The sequence below is a fragment of the Vitis riparia genome, chromosome 13, assembly GCF_004353265.1.
Source record: "Vitis riparia cultivar Riparia Gloire de Montpellier isolate 1030 chromosome 13, EGFV_Vit.rip_1.0, whole genome shotgun sequence".
NCBI classification, from domain to species: domain Eukaryota; kingdom Viridiplantae; phylum Streptophyta; class Magnoliopsida; order Vitales; family Vitaceae; genus Vitis; species Vitis riparia.
Window position 1 is genome coordinate 330,668 of NC_048443.1, and position 27,768 is coordinate 358,435.

At 36.0% G+C, this 27,768-nt stretch overlaps 1 pseudogene; it reads left to right on the forward strand.

The window, feature by feature from the left end:
* Nucleotides 1-1,095: 1,095 nt before the first annotated feature.
* LOC117927547 lies at nt 1,096-27,678 on the forward strand (annotated as a pseudogene).
* The last annotated feature ends 90 nt before the right edge of the window (nt 27,679-27,768 follow it).

Below are 27,768 nucleotides of genomic sequence, written 5' to 3' on the forward strand. Positions count from 1 at the left end.
AATAACTTTAATATATTTTTATTACTCCTCGATCCTCACCCACTTTATATAAAAATAATACAACACCCGTAATTATTAAATGTTGGATATTGAAGGGTATGGAAATAAATTACTAACTTAAAAGATATAAATAAATAATATAATTAATAAGAAGAAAAATTTATTAATTGAAGGGTGATAAACACTGTTATTGAAATAGATCCAACCTCTTCGAAGATGAATTCAATATATTAGGATATCGATGAAAATTCTTCTAAAATACTCACTGAAAAATTCTCTAAAATATTGATATCCGTCAATAAAGATTAAGGGGTGACCTACTTTTATAGGTCACTAATATAGTTTCAATAAAAATATATTTGTAATTAGAATAAGACTCAAAATATAAGAGGATTTTACTTATAAAATGAATAAGACTCCATTAATACAATCCAATAAGATTCTTTTAAAAAATATAACACTAATAGAATAAAATAAAAATAATTATCGATTCTTTAAAAAAAAAAAATTATTTACACTCTTCATACATTAAATACTTTATACATACAAAAAAAATTGAGTTCATTGAATGAGAAGTGAAGGGCTAAAATCTAACTGCATTTCACCCAAAAGGAAGCAACTCCAAATTAAGTCACCTTCACACAGTTTGGTAAAATTCTTATGTCAAATCTTATACCTAAAGAAGATATGCATTAGCTTTTGTTTTGATCAAAACTAGCAAAAAGTTGAAAAAAAAACCCAAAACTTATAAATAGTTGATCTTAACTAAGAGAAAGGGTCTTCCACTTTGCATTGGGATTTTTTTTTTCTTTTTTTTTTGTGGGAAAACCATAATTAATTAAAAGTTTAGAACCACTGAGGCATCTAAAAAAGAAAACCTCTTTCTCATGAAAAGGGTAGTCATAGAAGGCGGCAGTAGAAAAGCTATTTAGTATTTACAAACAACATTAATTTTTGAAAAAAGATATGGAAAAAAGAAAAATAAAAGAACGACATGGTGACGTGCCAAATTCTGATTGGATGGACGTAGACAGTTGCTTTCTTCTTCATGTTACCCTCCTAAGTCACCTACGACTTCATCTTCATTGACTCACTCACTCACTGGTCTCTGCAATCTCTCCTTGTCTTTCATGGCGTTTTCTTCTCTGTTTTTTCTGATGATTTCAGCTGTTTCGTAGTAATCTGGAGCTCTTGGGTTTTGGGATTTTTGGGTTTTTCTCTTTTTATGTCTTCTGGTAACACTACTTCTCTTTCATATCTTCTTCTTCATTTCTCTTCCCTGCTCTGTTTTCCTCTTATTTTTCTTCTCATGGCCATGACCCAGTGTAGGTTCTTGATTTCGCCATTTGTAGATACAAGTACAGCACAAATCACATAACTATTTGAAGCCTTCTTGTCTTTTGTTTTTTTTTTCCCCTTAGCAACCAAACAGTAGGTGATTGGAATGTTTGGATTCTGTTTTAGTTTGAATCTGAGTTTCATTTTTCTGTTTTCTTGATTCGCTTTGGGTATTTGGATTCCTTTGATTTTTTCGTTAGTGAGATAGGAATATTCAATATCGAAATGTTGTGTTTTCTTCAATTTTCTGAGCAACCAAACGGGCTTTTGCCTTATTTATGTGTGGTGGATTTTGGGGATGCAGGTAAAGAGGGAACTTGAAGTGGGTATTTGGTTGGGGGAGAAGAGATGGCGTACAGAAGAGGGTCTGAGCAGCAACCGCCGAGGCGGATTGTGCGGACTCAGACTGCAGGAAATTTAGGGGAGGCGATGATGGATAGTGAGGTTGTGCCATCATCATTAGTCGAGATTGCTCCGATTCTTCGTGTTGCCAACGAAGTTGAATCCAGCAATCCAAGGGTTGCTTATCTTTGTAAGTTCCATCTCATCCAGCAATTGATGATTTGTTGTTTCTTTCCTGATTCTACATGCTTAATTTTTGTATTATCTTTTAGAATTAAACTTCTTTGTTGTGATTTTATATTTTGGAAGCTTCTGTTTTGTTTTCTGCAACTTCTACACATACTCATTTCTTCCCTATCCCATTTTTTTTTTTTTCTTTTTAATCACCACCGTAGTTTGATCATAAGCCAGATAAGACCTGTCTTTTTTGCCCTATAGTTGAAACTTCTAAATTTCCCTTACGGTCTACATCAAGCTTTCCCCTTAATTCCAGCCATAACCTATTTGAAACCGTATTCTTTGTATCCTTACTCAATCCACAAATCCTAATTCTACCTTTTTCCCTCCTTTTTTTTCAGACGCATTGTAGTCTCCCTCTTTCTCATCTCAAAAGTTGCTCATCTTCTTGTTTGTGTCACTTCCTGCCAGTCATTCCTTGAATTTTGACAGTATGCTCAGGTAATTTACTTGGAGTAGTGGGGTCAAATTAAATCTTCAATGTAAAAAGATTATATGAAATTAAATGGTTGAATTTCTAGGTGTTTTCAGATCAGAAAAAAATTGTATGCAGCAGCTCTCACTCAGATCAACATATGAAACACATACTGCTTATGAATGACATAAGCAATATTTCCTCTGAGTAAATTTCAATGAATGCACAAATTTTAATCCCCGGAAGATGTTATTACTTAAACATGTGAATGTTTGGCTTTATTTTCAATATATAATGCTATATGAATCATTGGTTATTTGATGGTGCATAAAACATAGAAGTGACAATGCCCATTTGTTCCTTTGTTTGTTTTTATCCCTTCAAATTATTTATCCTCAAACCAGTTTGTACTTAATTCCATTTTATTTTATATCAATCTTAATCAAGTTTAAGTGCACTTATAGGTTCTGTACATTTTTTTTTTTGTTGGCTTTACTTTTCCATTTTTACTTGTTCCTTTTTCCTTTTGATATTGGCATGTCTTATAACATACTCTGTTGTCAGTGATTCAATTATATTTCAAAATAGATGCAAATTGGTTATTAAATGAGCTGATTTAAATATGGACTCTAATGCTTATCTACATTGGTGCTCAAATTAGGTCGATTCTATGCATTTGAGAAAGCTCACAGATTAGATCCCACATCAAGTGGACGTGGTGTTCGACAATTTAAAACTGCACTTCTTCAACGCTTAGAGAGGGTAAGCACTGTTGTTAAGATGCTCATAATCTCGTAACATAAGAATGAGCAGTTTAGATGAACAAAACTATTATTCTTGTGGTTTTAAGACCAAAATTTAAGTATAATTATTATTTAAGGCATTCATGTTGAGTAGGGAAATGTCCTCACTTGTGAAGTGAGAAATGTCCAATTATAAGATCAATAAATCATAAAGAAAAATTAGTAAGCAAAAACAGTTGTTTCTTTTTGTGTAATCAATTTGTTATTGACAATAGTTTTAATACCCTTGTTTCAGTAAGAACTTTTGTTCCAGCCATTTCAGAAGTTTCTATACCTCTTCATTTCTATGATAGGTGGCATCAATCATTTGGTCCTTTGGCTGTGATATGATTATTTCTTTTAAATGTAACATTGATATTTTCTATTTTTTCTGATAAATTGTCACGGTTAGGTGTTTTTTTAAAGGAAAAATAAGTTCATTGTGCTAACATACCCTTTCAGAAAGCCTTTTTCTATTGTAAGTTTTTGTTTTTCCCTTTCTGTTTCTTTTATGACCTAAACTATTTATGCCTTTCTTAGACGATAATTTGGGAATCAAAGAAAGAAGAGAAGAAAGAGACTTGTTTGAGTAGTCTCCTTATGGAAGTTGAACATTTGGGGTTGCAAAAAAAGAAAGTAGAAGAAGAAGAGAAAGGGAGTTGAGCAACAGATGTTGTCTCTGAGCCTCCACTTGTTTATAAACCGCATCTGTGTTTAAATTGAACTTATTGTCTTTTTTGAAAACAACATCATTACTTATCAAAATTTTCTGTGCAATTAGATCCCAAAATTTATACCCTTTCATAACTTTTCTTCATATCCCATAAAAATGCATTATTTGGAGTTTGGTTCCATCATTAACTGCTATGACCCCTGCACACAAACAAGGACCTGGCAAGAAAATCTTCTCAAACTGGAGTAGTTAACCAGTTTTTCTGTCACAAATCTCTCCAGAGATCTTTGTGCTGGTAATCAAAGATGGTGAACTATTGACATCATAGCATGCCATATTAACAGCCTTAGACAATAATGATTTTGGCAAGCCTACACATATCATCATATCTCTAGCTCATGATCATTCTTTCTGCTATACCATTTTGTTATAGCTTACCTGGTGTAGTATAGTGTTTAGTGCTCCCTTTGCCTTCATAAAATTTCCTAAATTCATTGAGTTTATATCCAGTTCAAAATGCTATGAGCTGCTGGGCCGTGATTCTCACCAACAAATAAAATTTCTTCCTTTGACCTGTGAAAATGTATACTCTGGAGTTTCCCATCTCCCTCCTGAGTGGCAACATGGGGGCAAGAAAAGGAAAGAGGGATGGGGTTTCTCTCGCTTTTGGCATAGTGGTCCCCAGTGGGAGGCCTGCACTGCACAATGAGCTATTAGCTCAATGGTAGAGCACAACTCTGATAATTGTGTCGTTGTGCCTGGGCTGTGACAATGGAAACACCTAAAAGTTCTACTTCACTCTTTGCTCTATATGGAGTGCATCTAATATGGCAGTGTTTTAGCTTTTAAGGTTGAGATGCTAACTTTACTAGAAAGCTTGATTCTGGCATCCAGTTGTTAGTGATCTCTTGGTGGAGAGGAGTCTTGGTGATAATACTTTCATGGATGTTTCCAGGTAGGAGATGGCTGTGGAGAATTTATTGCTGTATTCCACAAATTGTTTTATCTTTCTAGAAGGTTGGGATGGTCCTCTCCTTTAAAGCTATAGGCTTTCAGAGAGAACTGATTTATCTGGCAGTTTGTAGAGGATTCCTCCCCCTTAAGTGTTGTTAGGTTTTGTTTGGGATTTTGGAGTTTGGTCACTTGTTTCTGGGAGTTGCCTTTTTTACTTGCACACTTTATTTTGTTTTTGCTGATCTTTTTGTAGATGTCTCATCCTTCTTTGTATTTTCTTCTCATAGATAATAATATTTTCCAGTTTCCTATTGTGGTAGTTGCTTTTTTTTTTTTTTTTTTTTTTTTTTGTTATTGTACATAGTTCCATGATTTGGGGTTCAAAGGATGAGCCTTGCTACAGAGCAGTTGAGTTAGAGAGGCAGAATTCTTCCCGGTTGATGCTGTGTGTGCATAAAAAAGATGGAGAGATAGCAAGTCACCTTTTATTGCAATGAGATATCTCATAGGAGTTGCATCTCTTTTCCTAAATATCTCTGAGGTGCAGTGGTTGATGCTGAGGTCAGATTGAGAGTTTTTGGTTTGTCATGAATGGTTTATGGTAAAAGGGAGAAAATCAGTTGGGTGACTGGTCCCTACTCTCTCTTTTGGTGCATGAAGAAAGAATGCTACAAGCAGCTAGAGGAATCAAGCTTCAATCCTTATGTTCAAATCCTTACTTTTACATTCTTTGTTTTTTTGGGGTTTGGTATCAACTGGTTGGAGTAATGAGTTTTTCTTGGATTTTGTACATGACCTATTTTGTAGTTGATTCTGCTAGTTCCATTTCTGAGGGTTGATCCTGTTTACTCTGGATATACTTGGCTTACGCTTCCCTTTTCTTCTGGCTGACATTAATAGTTCATATTAGAAGCAAAGATAGAAGGAAAGAAGTTGTCTCTATAGTTATGCGGATCCATGTTTGGAAGTGTGATATAAGTTAGTTCATCCTTTCTATTCTTCCCAGGAAAATGAAATTACACTTGCAGGAAGGGCAAAAAGTGATGCTCGTGAAATGCAAAGTTTTTATCAACATTACTACAAAAAATATATTCAAGCTTTGCAGAAGGCTGCTGATAAAGCTGATCGGTATGTTGTCTTGAGATTTGATACATTTTTCTGATGATTTGCTACAAACTGTTTTGTTTGACGGCATTTTTCCTAATTCAGAGCTCAGCTTACAAAAGCATATCAAACAGCTGCTGTTCTCTTTGAGGTCCTGAAAGCTGTCAATCTGACAGAATCTGTTGAAGTTGCTGATGAGGTGAAACTGATTGCTTTTCACCAGTGAATTTTGAATGATGTCCACTATTTGAATGAACGGTTATCTCAATGCTTTTTCATGCTGAGAGCAGTCTGCTTCGTCTAAGAACTTTCTAATGCAGATGGCAGCTATCTTATGTGAATAATGATATGATGAATTTTTTTTCTTTTGTACATAGATTTTGCAAGCTCACACTGAGGTCAAGGAAAAGACGGAGCTATATGTACCCTATAATATTCTTCCTCTTGATCCCGATAGTACAAATCAGGCTATTATGAGATTCCCTGAGGTTGATTCCCTAATTTATCTGTCATACGTTTATACTTGATTTCCTTCTTTCTTGATTTTATCAAGTTTGAGAGGCTTATGCTCTTTGTAGATTCAAGTTTCTGTTGCTGCACTTCGTAACACCAGGGGTTTACCATGGCCCAAGGGTTACAAGAGGAAAGCTGACGAAGACATTCTAGACTGGCTTCAGGCTATGTTTGGATTCCAGGTGACTAGCTAACTTTTTTGTTATCACTCAATTAGTTTCTCATGATTCATGACCCCCTTGTTAATGTGCAGAAAGATAATGTGGCAAATCAAAGGGAGCACTTGATTCTGTTGCTAGCAAATGGGCACATAAGACAATTTCCAAAGCCTGATCAGCAACCAAAGGTTTTAACTTCACAGATTACTCTGCCTTGTGATCTAAATTTATGAAAAATACTATCTATTGACTTAATAAAATAACTGTGCACTATTTATGTTTAGTTGGATGACCGTGCAGTGACAGAAGTGATGAAGAAACTTTTCAAAAACTACAAAAAATGGTGCAATTATTTAGGTCGCAAGAGTAGTCTCTGGTGAGTCTTCTATTCAAATCTTTTTATTCTACTCATTCATTTTTGGCTACTACAAGGGCCTTGCTACTGCTTTCTTTTCTTTTTTAATTGGCAACATGGAACAACATTCTTTAATAAATTTATAATTTTGTACTTTTCTTCTGGCTAATTTAATTAATCTCATTTTTATTTGAGTTTTCTTTTGTATATTTTTCATGTTTGTTTTTAAATGGCAGGTTGCCAACTATTCAGCAGGATGTGCAGCAGAGGAAATTGTTATACATGGGTTTATATCTTCTAATATGGGGGGAAGCTGCAAATTTAAGATTCATGCCCGAATGCCTTTGCTATATATACCATCACGTACGCATTTCATTTTAGTTTTTTCCTTGCATATGACACAAATTTTATTATCTCATCTCCTATGGGATTTTTTTATCCTTATATTTATTTTGTTTCTCTAAGAGTTGTAACCAGCATTTTATAATCATTGGAGTGGTATAATCCTAAGCAAATGTTTGCACACACATACACACTAATGGTGTGACCATGGAAAATGCCTCTGGCAAAGCATAACAGTGACTGAATAAATCATTGGTTGATTGCCCACTAGCTAATGAATAATGCATCTGTTTATCTCAAGGGCTTTGTAAGGCTTCTGATCTGAAACACATTATTGGTATTAACCGTCCCTATAATTCCTGCTGCAAAAGCTTTGAATTTGGAAGGGATTTTGGCTTTCTAGACTAGTTTGCCTTGGTTTGAAACATGGGTGCATTCTTGAAAAGGAACTAGAAAAAGATCTGGAAGTGAAAAAGCCTCTCCTATCCAAAGACCAAGATCACATTTTGGAAAGAGAGAGAAATGAAGGTGGAAGAAAACAAAGCATTTTTTTTTTGCTTTAGGACTTTTATTACATTATTGGAAGTGACAATGGAAAAGATCAATGAAAAAGAGAAATACTACTAGTCTACTACCACTACTATTGTCAATATATATATATATTCAAAAAGTTTTATTAGAGGGAGAGATCTAGAGAGACTTTGGAGGAAAGATCAACGAAAAAAAGAATTACCACCACCACTACTACTATTATTATTATTTTGAGGTTTCTTCATTTATTGAAAATTCTTGGATCTTTCTTCTTTTTCTTTTCTTGGAATTCTCAATTATACTGTTGTTGTTTCCTAATTTATATAGATGGCATTTGAAGTATACGGGTCACTGTCTGGTAGTGTCAGTCCCATGACTGGTGAAAATGTAAAGCCAACATATGGAGGAGAAGAGGAAGCTTTCTTAAAGAAAGTAGTAACTCCAATCTATGAAACGATTGCGAAGGTCTGCTTCTGCTTCTGTCCTTGAGTCCATAAAAGCTCTTATTTATTTATTTATTTATTACTTTTAATTGCTCCATATCTATGTTATTTGGTCATTTGAGGTTTGCAGGAAGCTGAAAGGAGCAAAGGTGGAAAATCAAAGCATTCCCAATGGAGGAACTATGATGATTTGAATGAATACTTTTGGTATTATCCTCTCTGTTTTTTTTTACACTGTGTTGCTATATTTTGTTTTATTTTTCATATTGATTCACCAGCGCAAAATTGTAGGTCGATGGACTGTTTTCGGCTGGGTTGGCCAATGCGTGCTGATGCTGATTTCTTTCGTCTGCCTCCAAGACAGTTTAACTCTAGCGAAGATGAGGTATGCATAAATTTTGGCCTGCATTGTTTGTTTGATATTTTTTTCTGTTTATTTTTCTCATTTTAACATTTGAATATTGATTTCCTAAATGAAAAATTCATGGAATATTATTCATTCTCTTTAGCAAGTTACATATTCTCTTTGCATGCAGAGCACACACTATCACAAAAGAGGGTTAAACTTCTTGATTTATTCAATCTTTAGAGAGTAATGTGGCTTTTGTTTCAAAAGGTTGCTTTTTTTTTTTTTTCATTTTTTTCTTTTTTCTTCCACAAGAAATAGAAGCAGCATTATATAAAAATGCAGCTAAAGGATGAGGACTTCTTCAAAAGGAACCTAAAAAAGAAACAAGTACATTGCAAGAGCTACCGCATAAAATGATGATCCACACAACAACGACCTCCAACTCAAGCGGTATAAGAATTGCCCATAAACTCAACCAAAGACTTGATGCTCCTGTTGGAAAGCTTATCAGTTGCCTAGTTGGCTGACTGAACTATTAACAATTAACAACCAGTTAGCACAATCTGCGCAAATAAGAGAGCAATTCAATTAACAAGATAGCTGCTAATAGTACACCAATTTTGCAGTGGTTTTGCCTTGAACCTTCTCCATTCCTAGACCCATCTATTATTGCCTTAATAAAGTACACTACTAATGTGTACATTGTTGTACATTAAATCCATTGTCAGGACACATTCAGGTCTACCCACAAGGCCTGTTTAAATTAATCTTAAGTCTCATGCCATACATGCTGGCCTACACAAACTATACCTACTAGTGGAGCTTAACAAATGCTTACAAAAAACTTTTGGCCCAATTCAAACAGGTTTTGTCCAGCCAAACAGCAACCAAAACTAGAACACTTGGAAACTCGGGATTGACAAACTCAATGAAAGAATACTCCTTGAAGGTTTTCAAGACTTGACAAGCTTCAAAATCTTCTATGAGCAGTTGCCTAGCTTGAAGCTAGTCTTAAAATGCAAGGAATACATGTACATTCAACCTCACACAAGACCGTAGAAACTTTCATATAACTGTGCATACAACACCAGGCACCTTGCGTTCAGATCTTTCATCCAATGATCACCTGTAGTAGCTTTCATCTCTTAGATCTTGCTGATGACATGACTGCATTTGAATTTCCTTTAATGAGAAGATTCATAATCCCTATAGAATGCCTCTCTCAAGCCTATGTACGAGCATTAGATTGTGCATCAAAATCAGAGCATGTTAGCTTATAGAAAATCCAGATCATCTCTTCTAGTCTTCTATGGTTCTCTCTGGTTCTTAACCAACGTAAGGTTACCTCACAAAGGACCATCAGAATTAAGCTTAAGGTTGCCAAACAGGGGATGGGGTAAAATTTGGCACATAATTTTTCCTTTCCTCCTCCTACCTGAGCAAATAATCATTCAGTATCTCAAAATAACACCCTAAGGACTTAGGGACTGACACCCAGATAAATTGGAAACTACCCACTGTAGTCTTAACCATTAAATAGTTGCTGTAGAAGATTCTTGCTATCCTTTCCTACTGAATAACCAAGTTTTACAAGGATAACCATAAATCACCCACACTAGCCATGAGAGGCTATAATCATCATATCAGGCATCTCCACTGGAGCCACTGTATTAATCCCTGCCCAGGAGAACAATCTGCTAGAGTGTAATTGTATAGGAAACATGAATAGTCTTGTTTATCAGTAACTTCCTTAAGATAGGACTATTATGAATAATTAAGTTCATTCAACTCCTCTTATGTAAGTTGTAATTCCAGATTTCAAGTTTATAAACATTACTTCAGATGGCAAGAAGTGATGGAACTATTACCCACATCACTCATTGGTGACATACTGTGTCAATATGATAGCAAGTCATACCAACACTACACTTCAAGTTAAGGCATCTCTCTTCTGAACCTAACTTGCCTAGTTATTTATGAAAGGTTGTCAACAAGTTTGTCACTAGTAGCCTTAAGCTTCACCTTGTTGAAATGTCTGTCTACCACAATAGCTGCAGTCATATTATGACAGGCCAAATAGTGTCCAATACTATTGACTAAGCTATCATCAGTAAAGAAATTCATGGGCAATGGCACATATACATAAAACTGCTTAGCAGCATGGTAGTCACATTAGTTCATAAATGCTTGGCCTTATTAACTGACAATAACTACTAATACTATTAGAATTACAATTATGTGAGTGGTGAATCTTTGAAGAGAGTTAGAAAGTCAATATGAACCACAGTCCTCATGAGTTGTGAGTGAATCGAATTATTTTCCATGTGAAAAAAAAGGAACTGAGTTTAAGATTTTGTGATACTAGTAACTGACAAGAAAATGGAAAAACTCAGAATATAAAGTATTGGGTAGAAAAACAAGGAAGGTGAATTATTTCTCATGGCAAATAGATCATATCATTAACGGAACTATGAAGCATTCTTCAACCATATTTATTCTGAACACCAAAACACATCATAGTATAATCTGATTCATTAAAACAAAAGTGGAACAGGAATACAGGGCTGCCAGCTTAACAATCTAAGACAAAAACTATAATAAAAGCTCTACTTGTCCCACATATCATGAAGAAGCTCATTCTAAGCCAATTGCAGCACTAAACTGGCTACTGCAAATATACCTTTAATTTTGTTAAGTTAGACTAATATCCTCCCTCACTTGCATACTCGAACCTGAGATGTCTAATTTTCTAGAGCACTGATACCATGTTAAGTTACAAAGGTTTCTAAAAGCTTATGTTATTTGATTATCACAATGTAGACCAGAATAACAAATGCAAAATCAACTTTTTGTAAACTTAGACCAACATAGCAGGATGCACACCATTTTGGATTCTGATATTTGTTTCTAGAGACTTTGAGTGTTTGTTGCATAATTGTATCATCTTTTCACTGTCTTTAAAAGGATTAATCCTTGTCATTGTTGAGAGCTAGTAAATCAGGATTTATTTCAACTAAAATTTTCCAGTCAAAACATACTTTCTTATTTAATACTCTTCAAACATGACTCCAATTATTTCTCAGCCTGACTTTGATTAGAAAACTGTTTTTCTTATATAACGGATTTTCATGATATTCAGGAGAAAAAACCAGCTGCTAGAAGATGGATGGGAAAAATAAATTTTGTTGAGATACGCTCGTTTTGCCATATATTTAGAAGTTTTTATAGAATGTGGAGCTTTTACATTTTAAGTTTACAGGTAATCCCCTTTTCATTTGTGTTTCTGATTTCCTTGTTTCCTGTCCTTTGTGGTTAATGTTACGATGCCATGTTGGTTGTCGAACTAGGCAATGATCATAATCTCTTGGAATGGATCGGGGAAACTAAGTTCCATATTTGATGGTGAAGTTTTCAAAAAAGTGATGAGCATCTTCATAACTGCTGCAATATTAAAGCTTACTCAAGGTAGATAACAATAATTGATGTCTCTATGTTGTTCACTACCTATTTAATTGCTTTCTTTAAGGTATCATCATAATCCTAATTTCAGTTTACCAGATACCAAGCATCTGATCTATGGACTTTGCATTTTCTTGATTCATATTGCACTCAAGCTGTCAACTAATTGACAATGAGCTGGATAAAAGGCAAAATGTCTTGATATTTCAATGAGAGGAGAGGACTGTAACGGATTATGAGGCAGTCCTTATCTTTAATTTGTAATTTGTGATAAATATAAATTACAGTGATCATCTAGTGTTTGTAGTCACCATATCCTTTTTTTTGGTGGATCCATCCATCTGTTTCATATTTATGAGGAAAGCAATCCGGGGCTTTCTATCTTTTTTCCTAATCCTAATCCATGCCTTTTAGGCATATAAGTGCTCAGCATTTTTGCTGTGGCTTCACTTTAGTGAAGGATATGGATGTCTCATTTCTTTATTTACTTCATCCTGATTTTTAATAAAGTAAAAAAAAAAAAGGAAAAAGAAAAATAAGCCTATTGTAATAGGCAACACTGATAAGCCACATCAATAATTTTCCCGAAATTTAGTTGTCAAACTAGTTCTGCCTTCTTTTAAGCCCTGGTTAAAACTATATGTGAACTATCACTTTTCTTAACTTTTCTGTATCTAATTTTTTAGGTCATCTTGTTAGTCTTCATGATACGTTTCCGGGTTCCCTTTATCTTTGAGCAAAATGTTTTGATTTCCTAGTGATTTGTTCTGGCATTTTATTTTAACTTTATTATGAGTTTGTTCTCCTCATTGAGTCATCAATATAACAAGCATTTACTTAACGAAAGCTGCAATTTGATTTTACATTTTTGTTGTTTTTTTTTCCCCAGCTATTCTTGATGTAATTCTGAGCTGGAAAGCAAGGAAGAGCATGCCATTCTATGTCAAGCTAAGATATTTGTTGAAGGTTGTTTCTGCAGCAGCGTGGGTGATAATTTTACCAGTAACTTATGCTTATAGCTGGAAGAATCCTCCTGGGTTTGCACAGACCATCAGGAAGTGGTTTGGCAATAGTCCAACTTCTTCTTCTCTGTTCATTTTGTTCGTCTTCATTTACTTATCTCCAAACATGCTCTCTGCATTGTTATTTCTGTTCCCATTCATTCGCCGGTATCTTGAGAGATCAGACTATAAGATTGTGATGCTCATGATGTGGTGGTCTCAGGTATGCATAAACTGATAGGCATATGTGTGAATTATTATTTTTTTTCTTGTTAATATGTTTTTTGGTTCCTAAACTAGAACTTTGTACATGCCTGTAGATAAATTAACTTAACTGTTGATATAATTATTTGGTTAGTTTTTCTTCTGTCACAATGTCCATTATATTACGTGATATCTTGCAGCCTCGGCTCTATGTTGCGAGGGGAATGCATGAGAGTACACTTTCTCTCTTCAAGTAAGAGAACAGACTTTGATTCTTTGTTTGAGGAGGCGGGGGTTTGCATGTCTTGATTTCTTGCTGAAAACATTTTGAACTATTTCCATTTTTAGGTACACCATGTTTTGGGTTCTATTGATGATGTCAAAGTTAGCATTCAGTTACTTTGTAGAGGTATTTTTCTTTTAGATCCTTAAAATCTTGTGCTCCATAGAATAGCTACCATCAATGCGGTGAATATATGCCGTTCTCTTGATCTTATTTCTGGTTCAAATAACGAATCTTGTGGGGATATGGGAATGCTTTTAAAGAAATCTATTCATGAAATGCTTTTAAATTTTTTTCTTCCTTTGTTTAGAAAGAAAAGGAAGAGATAAAGAAGAATGAGAGGTAATCTTAGAGTGTTGGGGTTGATATATGTTCCTTGAATCCACCCTGAGACTGCTATCTGTTTTTGTTCTTTATTGCAGATAAAGCCTCTTGTGGGTCCAACAAAAGCCATCATGGATGTTCACATTACGAAGTACCAATGGCATGAGTTCTTCCCTCAAGGTAGACATGAATAAAATGATCTGAACAATTGTTTTCTTTCTTTTCTTTTTCTTTTTTTTTTTTTTTTTTTTTTTTTTGGAGAAATAAAATTATACAAGAGGTATGTAATGCTGCTATTTTCTGTTTGCAGCCAAGAAAAATGTTGGTGTTGTGGCTTCATTATGGGCTCCGGTTGTTCTTGTATGTTATCTTTTGTCCCTGTGCTGGATCCATCCTATCCAATTTTTAATTTTTTAATTTTTTTGTTTTGCTTTTGATATGCACTTTAATTGCATCCTATCATTTTCATCTTAACTTGCAATGCCATTGATTTTTTTCAGGTTTATTTTATGGACACTCAGATTTGGTATGCAATCTTCTCCACAATATTTGGAGGCTTATATGGTGCATTTCGGCGTCTTGGAGAGGTTAGTGGAACTTCCTTCCCTCTATATCTCCTACTGATTGTGGTTGTCTTCTGCCCTTTCCCTCTGTCCAAGCACATATTGCGCTTCCATATGATAAATAATTCATGCTGGTATAAACCTTCCCACTGTGGTTTGAATTCATTTGTCACTTCTTCCTTTAAGTTTGTTTACACCATCTCATCTTTGCCCCGTTGTGGATGTGCTGAGTGGGATTCTGATAATTGACTCTCCTACCTTGTGTTAGTGGGGCTCTGATAGTTGACTCTATAACCTTGTGTTAGCACAACCTAGCCTTATTGGGTTCATTATTGAATTTGATCCTTTTAAGGATAGAGCAGACAAGGATTTAATTGGATTTCATGAGGGGGGCTTTGACAGAAGATTCACTGATCCTGAGTTACCCTAATCATTTGAAAGTCAGAAATAAAAATAAGAATTGAAAAACAAAACAGAAAAAAAAAGAAAAAGAGAAAGATTAACTCCCTTCAACAGAGGCATTCTAAATTTCATTGACCACTTTGGCCACCATTCTTTTCAATCTATTTGCAAGAACTTTGCAACAACTTAGAGAGACACTCCAGTAAGCTAATGGGTCAAGAATCTCAAATATCCTTTGCATTACCTTTCTTCAGGACTAGGAATAAGCAGGTAGCACAGCTATAATTTTGGACTCACAAGATTGTATCAGAGATTATTGCTGGAATGGTCCTCTACCTCTTAAAAGAGTATATAATTTTTTTTTTTTTTGATAAGTAAATAAGATTTCATATATAAAAGAGACGCTAAAAAAGCGACTCAAGGTATACAATACCTATACACCTGCCTTCAACAAGGCCAAAAAACAAAGATAGCCCAACAACACTTAGAGCACAAACAATCAATAAAATTAGCTATAGTTAGAGGGCAATCATTTATGAACAACTTAGTCTCGGACCAAAAAGAAAGGATAAAAGAGTGTTTTAGTCGCTGAATTGATAACATATCATCCTTGAATGTCAATCTATTCCTCGCCTTCCAAACCGTCCAGAAAATGTGAAGAGGAGCAGCTCTCCACGCCTTTTTGCATTTTTTGCCCACGAAAAGACCATTCCGGCTTAGAAGGGTCTCTCTAACTAAAGAAGGCAATACCCAAGACACCCCAAATAAAGTAAAAAGTAGATCCCATAACACCCTTGTTCTTGAACAATGAAGGAGACGATGGTTTATGGTCTCCTCTTTCTCAAGACACATAAAACATCTATTTGCCAATGCCTGTCCTCTTTTTTGGACCATATCCAAGGTTAAAGCTTTGCCCCACATAGCCTCTCATGCAAAGAAACTAATCTTGCGCTGTACATTCACATTCCAAATATAGCTTGAAGGAAATAGAGATGAACAACCCGCTTTAAGGGCAACATAGAGGGACTTGACCGAGAATTTACCACTCTTAGTTTCAGTCCAGGACGCCATATCCTCCACATCCTCAATAACTCTCTTACCATGTAGCCTCTCCAAAAATCTTTCCACCTCCTCTACCTCCCAATCATTGAAAGCTCTTAAAAAACAGGGGTTTCAACCCCCCCAACCCCCCTCAGCCAAAGGGTCCCAAATATCTGCCACCCACGCTTCCTTCTCAACAGTCAAAGCAAAAAGAGAAGGAAGAGACATACACAAAGGAGAATCCCTGCACCATCTATCCCTCCAAAATCTCACCCTCCTCCCATTACCAACAATGAAAACCATCCTACCGCTCACCAACTCCCAATCCATCCTTATTCCTTTCCAAAACCCCATACTATGAGCCTCTCACTTCCCGAGAGCACCAACCCCCTCTATTTTCTCCATACTTCCCTCTAATCACTTGATTCCACAAAACCTCTATCTCATTTGCGAAACGCCAATTCCATTTAGCAAGGAGAGCCTTGTTGAGAATGGAAAGGCATTTGACCCCCAAACCTCCTTTCTTCTTACTTAAACACACCAACTCCCATCTTACTAAATGAGGCTTTCGCTCCAAATTGCCCCCACCCCAAAGGAAGTCCCTTTGGATTTTTTCTAATCTTCGTCTGACTGAGCTTGGTAAGCACAACAATGACATGAGATAGATGGATAAATTCAATAACATGCTTCGAATAAGAGTTGCCCTCCCTCCTTTGGATAAATATTGTCTCTTCCACATGGTTAACCTTCTTCGGAAGCGCTCTTCCACACCATCCCAAACTGTAACTGACTTAAAAGGAGCACCCAAGGGCATCCCCAAATAGGTGGTTGGAAGATTATCCAGTCTACAACCAAATTCCCAAGCAAGATCATCCATATTCTCTACCCTCCCTACTAGAATGAGTTCACTTTTTTCCAAATTTATTCTCAATCCCGAAACGGCCTCAAACCACATAAGTAACCAACTGAGATAAGTCAATTGATCTTGTGAAGGTTTACAGAACACCAGTGTATCATCAGCAAACAACAAGTGGGAAATTAGGACCCCTTCTTCACTCCTACCCTTCACCCTACAACCGGATAAGAAACCTCCCTCCACAGCCCTTTTGAGAAAAGCACTAAAGACCTCCATAGCTATCACAAAGAGATAAGGGGAAAGGGGATTGCCCTGTCTCAAACCCTTGGAGCTTTGGAAGAAGCCCGTAGGGGTTCTCCATTGATCAACACGGAGAAACTTGTAGTGGATATGCACCACTTAATCCACCTAATCCATTTTTCCCCAAAACCTATTTTTTGCATAACCGTGAGAATAAAAGTCTAGTCCACTTTATCATACGCCTTCTTTATATCCAGTTTGCACAAAATGCCACTCTCATTATTCTTAAGGACCTAATCAATGGCTTCATTAGCTATCAACACCGCATCTAGGATTTGTCTACCTTCCACAAACGCCCCTTGAGCCTTGGAGACCACCTTTCCAACCACCTTAAAAGAGTATATAATTACACTCCAATCATTGTGATGAAAGTTGAGATGTACCTTGGGACAGACACATGTGGGTAATGACAGTTACCTACAGCTGTAACTGCAACTACAAGTAAGCAAAAAGGAGAACAAGATAAGGTTAAGAAGCCTGCATGGAAACTTAAAGTTTTAACAATTGAAGCAAATTGAAGTGTGAGCATTATGTGGTACCTTCTTTTTGATTGGTATAAAGAAGCGATTTATAAAAGAGAAACACCAAAAATGGTGTTCCAAAGTACACGAGAAGTATACAAAGAAAATGCCTAAAGGCGCCACAAAAACAAAGAGGGACCACAAAAGACAACTTCCTTAACCTAAACCCAACCAGTCCACAAAGTCTGGAAAGAGGACTAGGAATTATATACAACTTGCACTACGCCTGAAAATTACAAATGAAAGAGAATTTAAAGCCTTGAACCAACCGCCCCTCATTTTCAAATGCCCTACTGTATTTATGTGGTAACTAAACAAACCTAAGAGGCATTCTATGATTTTGGTTAGCTTTCAAACTAGGTTGCAAAGTCAAAGGCCTCAAATGGATAAGGTTCTAGTTCTGATTCCATGATTGTATTGAAGATCGGTTTGGGTATACCTGGACCATTAAAGTAGGTACATCAAAGGAGGCTTCATTCCCATCTCCAGGAGACTTAGGAAGAGTTAAATGTTTCACAAGTTATGGCACATCTAGAGGGTTCCACTGCAGCAATAAGACTAATGCCATCATGCTTACATTTAAAATGTGATTATGTAAAAGAATGTGGAAATCTGCATTAGATGTATATGCATATACTGGCTCAATTTGCTTATATGTATATATATATATATAATATGTATATGTATATGTATGTATACATTTATCTATCTATCTATCTGTATAAAATATCATTTATGTAAAAGCATTTATCCATGTGTTGAGCCTTTTTCAGGAGTGTGTCTATAATAATGACTTCCGGTTGATTTTTCAGTATATTTTTGTTTTGGCATCAATTCAATGAGGTTCAAACTTTCATAAAACATGATAATTAAGTACCAATTTTAATTGCAATTTGCCACCAGGAAGCATAGATGTTTTCATGTGCATAAACACAGATGCATGCATGGCGTATATAGACATGAATAGCTTGAATATTTGCACCCATTTGAGCTCCATAGCATGAATAATTTAGTCCAATATGTTCAAACCTCATTGAATCTTTTTTTCCTGAGAGTGGTTTGATTAGCATTTCAAATAAACCTGATGCATAGATTAACAAAAACATTGTGGGTTCATTTCAGAAAAGTTGGCCTGTGTTGATCCTTAATTACTGGTTCTTGAAACACCTAACTTACTTTTAATTTTTTTTTTCTCAGATTCGAACATTAGAATTGCTGAGGTCTCGATTTCAGTCACTACCAGGAGCTTTTAATTTCCGCTTGATTCCAGTAGAAGAGAATGAGAAGACTAAAAATAGGGGATTATTGGCCACATTATCTCACAAATTTGATGAGGTTGAGTGACTGTTGTGTATCGTTATCTGTAATAATCAATAAGGATCTGTGTGTTTGCACCTGTTTCTTTTAAATTGATTCATTAAAAGATCTTTCCTGGAGATTTGTTGAGCTGATTGGTTATTGCAGATCCCATCAGATAAGTCAAACCCGGCAGCAAAGTTTGCTCAGTTATGGAACAAAATAATCAGCAGTTTCAGAGAAGAGGATCTGATAAATGATAGGTAAAATGATGATGCTGTAATTGTAAAGTGTTTCCCTTACTCCAAACCGGTCATTTGTTATTGACTTTTGAAATTTCCATTTTTCTTTTGGAGCGAACAGTTTCCCTTACTCCAAACTGGTCATATGTTATTGACTTTTGAAATTTCCATTTTTCTTTTGGAGTGAGCAGTTTCTGCTTTATAACGCTGTCTTTCTTTTAATTTTCAGCGAAATGAGCCTATTGCTTCTCCCATATTGGGATGACCCTGATTTGAGCCTTATCCAGTGGCCTCCATTTTTACTTGCTAGCAAGGTCTGTTTTTTCTGAGTTAATTTCCTCTATTAGACTTCGGGAAACCCCTATATATGCATCTATCTTGTATCTACCATGTAGATCCCCATTGCAGTGGATATGGCTAAAGATATCAATGGGAAAGATTCGAAAATCAGTGAGCTGAAGAAAGATTGCAGCAAGACCACTACATGCAGTGTGCTGTTCGTGAGTGCTACGCCTCCTTTAAGAACATAATTAATTCTTTGGTTCAAGGGGAACATGAAATGCGGTAAGTTTATTTACCATTTGCAACATTTAACCAAGTCTTGGATTAAGTTGTTTATAGATGAAGGTTCTTTATCTTTAATCATTTTTTTGATCAGTTAGGTTCTAGATGAGGGTGGATAAGTTTTTGGTTTCCCCTCTTCTTTTTTGCTCTTGCCTTTAGGCACCTGTTGTACACTCCTTATATGCTTTGGGTTGGCCTTTAGGCACCCTTTATTCATTATATGTACTATCTTTTTGTGCTTTTACCTATTAAAATATAATTTGATCATTCCATGATGCATCTTCTTGTTGACATGATGGTTTACTCTGTGTAGGGTTATAAATGATATTTTCAACAAAGTTGATGATCATATATCCAAAGACAACTTGATGAAAGAATTGAATATGGGTGCTCTCCCTGACCTCCATGAACTATTTGTTAACCTTATTGTATTTTTGGTAAGTTAACATGGCTCACAAAAGCTTCCATATTTTGTTATTGAACTAAGGGTGATAGTGTGTCCTGACTGAATCAGTCTAACAAATACAGAAAGACAATAACAAAGAGGACAAAGATAAGGTTGTAATTCTCCTACTTGACATGCTAGAGGTTGTGACAAGAGACATAATGGATGATCCAATTCCGAGGTAAATCATTTCCATACTGCTATAACTTCTAGTATGTCCAAATGTTGAGGCCATTAGTGGGTTCACTATTTTATGTATGTAGTTTGCTAGATTCAAATCATGGTGGATCTTATGGAAAGGATGAGGGCATGATGCCCCTTGATCAGCAACATCAGTTCTTTGGTGAACTTAATTTTCCAGTACCAGATACAGAAGCTTGGAAAGAAAAGGTAAATTTCACTGGCAGTGTTATTGAGTAGCACACTCTATGATGGTATTCTGATGAGAGCAACAGAATATTTATCTTCTGTTTATAAGCTTGGAGAGCCACCCATGAATGTGCATTAGTCTATTATGACTGCTTTCTTTCTCCCTTTCTCCCACATCTTCTTCTTATTCTCCTCCTCCTTCATCTCTTTCCTGTTGTTGAGACAAGTGATGGTTTTCTATATTACAGTATAAAATTCCTCTCCTATATGAAGCATTCTTGTTGGCAGATAAGAAGGCTGAATCTATTGCTTACTGTCAAGGAGTCTGCTATGGATGTGCCATCCAACATAGATGCTAAAAGACGCATTTCTTTCTTCTCAAATTCGTTGTTTATGGACATGCCTCCAGCACCCAAAGTTCGAAATATGCTTTCATTCTCGTAAGCTTTCTTCTTTCTGAACTTTCTTACTGGAAATATTGTAATTTGGCTTTCATGATGCTATATTACAGTAACACTCAATAAACTTTCTTCACTTTAAATATTGCTACTTTTCTATCATTCTTCATCTATTTCAAGTTTGCAACTATACTTGATGAAATTAAGGTTTAAAGTTTGGCCGTCCTAATGCCAAAGTCAATTCAGATTGTTGTTCTAAAATGTCAACAAGAAGCACAATAGAAAATGTTGTTCTAAAGTATCATTTTGTCTGCAGCAGCTGGATTTTTTAGTATCTATTAGTAGCATGTAGTTTGGAGGGAGGTGTCTTCTGCTTTTGACTTGGGCTGATATCTTTTCTACTACATATCTTATTCGCAACGTATATCATCTGATACACCAATATTTTTGTTGCAGTGTCTTAACTCCTTACTATAAAGAGGAGGTGCTGTTCTCCCTACAAAGCCTGAAAGAGCCAAATGAAGATGGTGTTTCTATAATTTTTTACTTGCAAAAATCTTCCCAGGTTAATTTGTTGTCTCCTTTTCTCCCTTAAGAGGTGTCTATACAGTTTTGTGTAAATTGAACTGGTATTGCTCTTTTATCAATTAATGATCCATTTATATTATACGGACCTATGTCATGCAGATGAATGGAAAAACTTTCTTGAACGAGTCGATCGCAAATTGAAGAAGATCTTAAAGGACATGAAGACTTGGAAGAAAAACTTCGTCTATGGGCATCATACAGAGGACAGACACTCACTAGAACTGGTATAAGATTTACTTTTTGAGATTTACCAGTTTTGTTAATATGATAATGATTTTTCTATTTGTATTTTGATTATTTTCTCTATGATTTCAACAAACAAGTGCGAGGCATGATGTATTATCGGAAAGTCTGGAGCTTCAGGCTTTCCTTGATATGGCAAAGTTGAAGGTACTTACAGAAAGCTTGGTTGTAATTGTACTTACCTCATTACCTGTTCAGTACTTCGGCAATTTTTAATTTTTGATTTTTCTTAAGATCTAAGAAAGGGTATAAGGCTGCTGAATTAATTCTGAGGAACACTCCAAGAGCGAAAGGTCATTATGGTCTCAATGTCAAGCAGTAGCTGATATGAAGTTTACATATGTGGTGTCATGCCAGCAATATGGCATTGATAAACGAGCTGGTGATCCTCGTGCCAAAGATATTCTGAGACTCATGACAACGTAAATCTCACAAATTAATTTGTTGTTAATTTGTTTATTGCGTTGGCATGCCACTGGTCATTACATTTCCTTAATTCCTTGTGGCAGATACCATCTCTCCGTGTAGCCTACATTGATGAAGTTGAGAAAACTAGTAAAGATAAATCCAAAAAGACAGAAGAGAAGTTTATTATTCAGCTCTTGCAAAAGCTGCTTTACCAAAGTCTATCGATTCTTCTGACCCAGTTCAAAATTTAGATCAGGTAAAGTTTTGATATTGATGCTCTTATTGTTTAGAATTTAAGGCCTTTGGCACTGGTTTCTATGATGAGAAGTGCTTCACAGGGAAGGCCTTTGTTGCCTGGCTTCAACAGTAATTGGCAATTGATTGCTTTGAGGACACTTCAAAACCAAAAAGTTCTTTCATTTATATGAAAATTCTTTAGTTACAAGCAAGAAGTAAAATATCGATGTTTGCAGTGAGTGAGAATCTGGAAATACAGACATATTGATGTTGAATTTGAAAAATCATAATAGTTAGTAGCAAAACCAGGAATTTTTGTTGGAACTTTGAAAATATATGTCAACACTTATAGGCAGTAGAGGTGCTAACATATCAATATATTTAAGACATTGGTTATTAGAACTAATGCATGCCCTCTCCCAGTAGCATTATGTTGAGATAGTACTCTCACTACATATTTAATTTAATAGAATTGCATTTTTTGAATCCCATGTTTAATCAAGAACAACTGTACTCCTGCTGATTTTGTAGACACTCCTCTGTTATTCTATTCTTTTCCTTGATAGAATCAGCTATGCTCTGCAATAGTGTTCTCTACAATGTTATCAAACTAAGATTTCATTTGAAATTACAAAAGAAAGCAAAGAAGGGTTTTTACTGTAGCAATAGTATGCTAATCAGAAAGTATAAACCTTAACCAGAAAAAAAAAAAAAAAAAAAAAGAGAGAGAGAGAGAGAGAGAACCGAGGAATTATTAATCATAAAGCTAATTTATTAGATTCACAGATAGCTGAGGAACATATTAGAAAAAGATAGCCTCCCAGGGATGAGTTAAACTCTATATCAAACTGTTGCAATGAGGAAAACATTGGTTAAAGTATCAAGTATTTAGGATTTTGTATACAGGAGGCTTTTGTATACAAATCATTGTCATATTATAATGCTTTGTAATTGATGTTTGGATTTTCTTCTGCAGGATATTTATCGGATAAAACTTCCAGGACCTGCTATTTTGGGTGAGGGAAAGCCGGAAAATCAAACCATGCCATTATTTTTACACGTGGTGAATGCTTGCAAACAATAGATATGAACCAGGTACTCTCTTGGATGTGCATGCTTAGAATTTGTGGTAAACTTGGTCCTTGGCCTAAAGATGGATCTTTTAAATGTTCAACTCAATAGGATAATTATATGGAAGAAGCCTTCAAAATGAGGAACTTGCTGCAAGAATTTCTTAAGAAGCATGATGGTGTTCGATATCCAACGATACTTGGACTTAGGGAGCATATATTCACTGGCAGGTACTTTAGTTTCTGTTGTTAATCTGAATTGGATTCCTGGTTGCAGCTCTTCTAGTAAATCAGCAGTCAATATAACTAACTATTCTATTGTTCATGACAATTCTTCCATTAATTTGTGCAGTGTCTCTTCTCTTGCATGGTTTATGTCAAACCAGGAGAATAGTTTTGTAACTATTGGTCAGAGATTATTGGCTAACCCTTTGAGGTATGATTTATGAAAATAATGCTTCATATTTCTGGTGCTAAAGGATCCCAGTGATGCCACCTTTGTGAGATTTTATATAGACCTGGTTTAGGTGTGATGTTAGCATGCTTATGCGTAATCCATATTCATGTGGGTATATTTTATTGGTTGCTGTCAAGCCATTATTTGGTGTCCTTACCCGAACTTGGGACTGGATTAACAAGTGCATTAATTAAAATCTCTAAAACATATATTTTTGACAGATCAAGGAATTTGAAGGCTAGGAAGCTCACAATAGTATATATTTCTAGAGAAAGCTAACTTAGCTAGTGATACAATTCTTCTCTCATACTCTTTTCGCGTTGTCACTAGATTTGTGAGTCAAGAGGTCTATCTGAAAATGGTACATATGAGACATATTGGATTCCAGAAGGCGAGATTTAAGACTGTGTAAATGATATGAGGAACACCTTTCCTCCCCCAGTGAGCCCCTTTCTCCTTATTCCACAGAGAAGAAACATAGAATTGGTGCCAATCTCAGTTTTTGCCCAAAGCAGTATCATTTCATCTGAAATGGATTATATCTCCAATACAAATTGATACCATATTGTCCCTGCTGAATGGTATATGAAGCCTGCCAACTAGATGCCCCATTGAAATATTGTTGTTTCATTTTATTTGAAAACTTGAAGCATTAAAAAACCAGAGAGACCCTGCTAATAGACTGCTTTTGAGGATCTAAACATCAATTCTTTACTTGAAAGAGATTTTTAGATTACTAAAATATGGTGAAAGTGCTCTTTGTTGATATTTGTGTTATTTCTTTCACAAGGTTCTTAGGTTTCAAGGACTATTCTTATGGATTCAAAGCCCAAATTTTCTGCTTTTTGAGAATAATTATTTTGTTATAACCTGATGTGTATATTGATGTTCATTGGATTTAATATTCATAATCTCTGTGTTTCCCTTCATTCAGGGTTCGCTTCCACTATGGTCATCCAGATGTGTTTGATAGACTTTTCCATCTGACTAGAGGGGTGTTAGCAAAGCTTCCAAGGTCATCAATTTAAGCGAAGACATATTTGCAGGCATTTCCATGACCATTGACTCTTTCTTGTTTGAGTAAAGAACTTGTGATCTGCATGTTTAACTTCATTTGTCTTTTTTCGTCTATCTGTGGTCTACAGGTATCAATTCTACACTACGTGAAGGCAGTGTTACTCATCATGAATACATACAGGTTGGTAAAGGGAGAGATGTGGGCCTTAACCAGATTTCTATGTTTGAGGCGAAGATTGCTAATGGAAACGGCGAGCAGACATTGAGTCGTGATATCTATAGGCTTGGACACCGATTTGACTTCTTCCGGATGATGTCATGTTATTTCACCACTATTGGTTTCTACTTCAGTACCTTGGTATCATATGAATCATTCTCTCCTTACTCTGTGGATTATATGATCTTTTATTATTATCTGAATCACTCTGGTTCTGGTTTGACAGCTAACCGTGCTCACGGTGTATGTGTTTCTTTATGGCCGCCTTTATCTTGTTCTGAGTGGTCTTGAAAAAGAGCTGAGTAATAAGCCAGCTATTCAGGACAACAAGGCTCTTCAAGTAGCTCTTGCTTCTCAGTCTTTTGTGCAAATTGGTTTTCTAATGGCTTTACCTATGATCGTTGAAATTGGTTTGGAAAAGGGTTTTCGTAAGGCGTTAACTGATTTCATAATAATGCAACTACAGTTGGCCCCTGTATTTTTCACTTTTTCTCTTGGAACAAAGACCCACTATTATGGACGGACATTGCTTCATGGGGGTGCAGAATACAGGGGTACGGGTCGCGGCTTTGTGGTGTTCCATGCCAGGTTTGCTGAGAACTATAGGCTGTACTCACGCAGTCATTTTGTTAAGGGAATGGAATTGATGATCCTGCTCCTTGTATATCATATCTTTGGTACCTCATACAAAGGCACAGTTGCATATATTTTGATCACTATATCGATGTGGCTCATGGTGGGTACATGGCTTTTTGCTCCATTCCTCTTCAATCCATCAGGGTTTGAGTGGCAGAAGATTGTTGATGACTGGACGGATTGGAATAAGTGGATAAGCAACCGCGGAGGTATTGGTGTATCTGCAGAGAAGAGTTGGGAATCCTGGTGGGAAAAAGAACAGGAGCATCTCCATCATTCTGGGAAACGTGGCATCATAGCCGAAATATTGTTGGCCTTGCGCTTTTTCATCTACCAGTATGGGCTTGTATATCACTTGAACATTACCAAGAGCAAAAGTTTTCTGGTAAATGCCTTTCTGCATTTTCTTCAATGTTGACAGTGAGAATTATCATGTTTATGAAATGGATACTAAATTGGACTTAACACTTTTCTATGGGTTTACAGGTTTATGGTATCTCATGGGTGGTGATCTTTGTAATTTTGTTTGTGATGAAGGTGAATGCCTTTCCTACCATATATCTTGAAAAACCACCAAGTTTTCATGGTTCAAGTAGTTACATAGGACTTCTCCCTTCATAACATAGTAAGAGGCCAGATCTTTTAGTCCAAAAATTAAATACAAGGAGGTTTCCCTCATGGTTCTTCTTGGTGCAACCAAAACCGTATCCCTGGCATGCATAATGGAAGAGGCTTCAGACATGAAAAGTATGCTTCAATGTATTGCTATTCTAAAAGATTGTGTCCAACTCCATCGTTCCATTTAGCTTCCTCCATATTAGAACTTTAACTACTGGATTGCAGCACAATGTCTAAAGCCAGAGGCTTGTACTAAACTTGAACACTAGAGTCGTTATAGTTGGATGCACATCAACTATGTTTGTGAAACCAGCAAGTCAAGCTGGTGAAATCACCAGGTGGGTTGCACTGTAAACTTTGGATTGAATCCTGCCTTCAGCAAAGTTCTAGGCAGTTCAATTTAATCCCACCTTCAGCAAGGTTTTGAGAGTTTTAAAATTTAGCCAAAGGCTACTCCAAAAGGGAAAATTTTGTTTGAGGCTTTCACTTTTGACTTGAAAATAATACGCATGCCTTCTTCCAACTGTGTTGCATTTGTTTTTAACAAGATTGGTCAAATATTTGCAGGCTCTCTCTGTTGGAAGGCGAAGATTCAGTGCAAATTTTCAGCTTGTGTTTCGACTGATAAAGGGTCTTATCTTCCTCACCTTTTTTGCCGTTTTGATCATTCTAATAGTAGTTCCCCATATGACATTTGGCGACATCTTGGTGTGCTTTCTTGCAATTTTGCCAACTGGATGGGGATTGCTGCTGGTCAGTGATAAACTCTAGTCCCTATCTTGTTTGTTACTCTTTCTTTTCTTGTCTCATTTCTTTACCTTGTGATACTGGTTGCACTGTGATTGTTGTTGTGAAACAAAATCCAGTCTTGTTCCTTCATTTTCATCCTCTGAAATCTGTTTGTGTCACTTCTCTTTGTTGTTTATATAGATCGCACAGGCCTGCAAGCCTTTGGTTGTGAGAGCTGGAATTTGGAAATCAGTTAGGACACTTGCTCGTAGTTATGAACTATTCATGGGCTTGATTCTATTCATCCCAGTTGCCTTCCTGGCTTGGTTCCCATTTGTTTCAGAATTCCAAACAAGAATGCTCTTCAACCAAGCATTCAGCAGAGGTCTACAGATTTCTCGTATTCTTGGTGGACAGAGAAAGGACAGCTCCTCCAACAACAAAGACTAAATCCATCCCCTTCTCGCGAATTCTCCAAATCTTTCCTGTACGACTCTTGCTCATTCCTCAGATCATATAATCCTAAAAATGTAAACTGTCATAGCTACCTCCTTTAGTGTAAAGGTTCAAACTATGATCACTTCATTGTGAAAACCGTGTTCTCTTTCTAATGTCAAAATGCAAATGCCCTTCTATTCCCAGTTTTTGAATTCATATCTGACTCAAGATCCACATATTACACTTCAAAAAATATTACTATACAAGATTTTCCCCCTTCCAAAGAGCAAAATTTTCCATATACTT